This window comes from Macrotis lagotis, chromosome 2 (assembly GCF_037893015.1).
Source record: "Macrotis lagotis isolate mMagLag1 chromosome 2, bilby.v1.9.chrom.fasta, whole genome shotgun sequence".
NCBI classification, from domain to species: Eukaryota; Metazoa; Chordata; class Mammalia; order Peramelemorphia; family Peramelidae; genus Macrotis; species Macrotis lagotis.
Genome location: NC_133659.1, coordinates 251,808,416 through 251,811,010, shown reverse-complemented (window position 1 = coordinate 251,811,010; position 2,595 = coordinate 251,808,416). Strand labels below are relative to the sequence as shown.

The window sequence follows — 2,595 nt, the reverse complement described above, 5'->3', positions numbered from 1 at the left end:
GTCAATGTCCAGTTCACTGCCTCTGCCCTTATACTTCTATACATATATATTCATTATATATAATATTAAATCTTTCTATGGATGTATGCATGTATGTATATATATATATATGTGTGTGTGTATGTGTATATGTGTGTGTGTGTATGTTTATTTATTTCAGACACTGTATAGCTAGTCCATCTAGTCCAACTCATGCCTGAATATGTATCCAAAAGTGGTCATCTAGCCTCCAATTGAAGCACAAACCTAAACCAATTACTAGATCTGAATATAAGATCAAAAGTGACAGAGATTCCTGAGTCCCTCATTAAAGGAAGAATGTTCTTCTGAAAGTCCAAAATTATCATAATGATAATCTTATTGGAAGGAGTTCAGCCCACCCCACACTCTTCTACAATGATCAAATCATGATGGTAAAGAACACCAATTCTGCCAATGAAACTCACTTTGGGGCAAAATTGATAGAGGAATTTGTCTTCCTTGACTTTATATATTTTAACAAGGGTTTTGCAGTTCTTCCCCTTTAGCAGGTGGAATAACAAATACATACCTAGTAGTTGAAAAATATAAACTTAAATTTAAAGAAAAAACAAAGATGAGGAAGTGACCCTCAACTCATCCAAAGAAAACCGAACAAACCACTGGATCAGGCAAGGACTTCAAAGTTGCTTTGTTACTTTATGCCTCAGGGCTCCCATCACCTCTTTGTTGCTCAGGGTGTAGATAAAGGGGTTGAGTACAGGACTTAACAACTGCATAGAAAAGAGAGAGGATTTGAACTGTGTCACCTAAAGAATTGGCTCCGAGTTTCATACTGGCAAATGTTGCAGTCCCAAATAATATTGTGACAACAAACAGATGGGAAGAACAAGTAGAAAAGATCTTTTGGCGTCCTTGAGCAGAAGCTACCCCAAGGATAGTGATGAGGATATGAACATAGGAAAACAAGATTAGTATAAAGGGAGTAATGATGAAGAGTAAGGTGAGAGCAAGATTCCCAATCTCACCCCAGAATGGGTCTCTCCTTGTGAGTCTCAAACAGGAAAAACATCACATAGAAAATGATGAATGATGTTATTGCCATGGAAAGGCAAGGTAAAGATGAATATGGAGTGGGTAACGCCTGTGGTGATGCCCATTAGATAGGAAGCAACCACCATACCCACACATACTTGCTGGTTCATCAGCATTGTATAATGCAGAGGCTGGCAAATGGCAGTAAAATGGTCATAGGTCATGGCAGGGAGCAGGCAGCATTCAGCAATGCCAAAGAGGGCAAAGAAATACATCTGGGTGAAGCAGCTGGAAGGATAGAGAGGACAAGATATGAGAAGAGAAGATCATCAACATCCTAGGCACAATAGTTATAGTGTAGAGAATCTCTATCACAGAGTGATGCTGAAGGAAGAAATACATGGGAATGCTCAAGGCTGAGTCCAGTTGAGTAATCCCAACAAAATAAATTCAGTCACTGCTGTCCTATTTCCATCATCCATGGTCCTAACTCTAGGGACAGGACAAAGAGAAAGTTGTTAATCATCCCAAAGAAACAGAAATAAACAGACAAACTGCTGCAGTTAGAGAGACCCAAGTTAGATAAAAACAAGCACTCTCCAAGTGAGGACATTGGGATGAATAAGCAGAGGGAAGTAGCATGTCCTTTCCAAGAAAACCACAACATAAATGTTTTTTAACTTTTCAGATGTAAAATGGGATCTAGTTGTATATAATTTCAATATGATCCCTTCCTCTTCACAAATCCCTGGCTTCTGTGGGTAGAAACTGTCTTTCAGCATTAAAGGTAACTGATGATGTGAACAAATATAGCCACACATAGAGTAATATTATGAGGAAAGGAAAGATTAAAATAGGCAAAGAGAGAAGAGAGAGGAAAGGAGAGAGGAAAAAATGAGAAGAGAGTGAGAAGAGCAAAAACACGAAACAGAGGAACATTTTCAGAAACATAGAATAAAGCACAAGATAGAGAAAGATTGGAGTCCCTATTAGAGGTAACAGCTGCTTACAGACATTTTCATATGTATTCCTGGTTGAGATGGAAATCTCCTAGTTTTGCTCCCCTGAGCCTTTAGCCAGTTAACACTGACATAGACTGAAGCAGCCAGAATTTTATTGGGAACAAGTCTTTCTGTCTTGATGCAAAGGAGGATAACCCTACATTACTCTTAAGAACGTGAAGTCAAGTAAAAAAAATAAATTTGTGATTGGTAAACTTATAAGGATGGCAGATAGGTGGTATAGCAGGATAGTACCTCTGCTGGGAACTGAGAGATAGTCATAGCCACCACTCCACCATAAACTGGAACACAGGCTACCTGAGAGTGAAAGGAGCTGAATGCTAGGCAAGAAAGAAGCCACCAGTAGCAGTGCTTCTTGCTTTCCTGACACAGCAATTTCCATCTGCAGCCACTACCACTACCAGCAGATTGGCAGGGGAATAAAAGTTAAGATACTAAGACAAGGACAATGATTATAAATGGGGATTTCAGGAACCAAAGAGAACTTTGGTGCTCTGTCATCAGCTTGGTTCTTCCATCTAGTTCTCATGTGGATTACCTCCCTTCCATGGACTTGGTT

At 39.3% G+C, this 2,595-nt stretch overlaps 1 pseudogene; it reads right to left on the bottom strand.

The window, feature by feature from the left end:
- Positions 1-659: 659 nt before the first annotated feature.
- LOC141512182 (olfactory receptor 10P22-like) lies at positions 660-1,458 on the bottom strand (annotated as a pseudogene).
- Between the last annotated feature and the right edge of the window lie 1,137 nt (positions 1,459-2,595).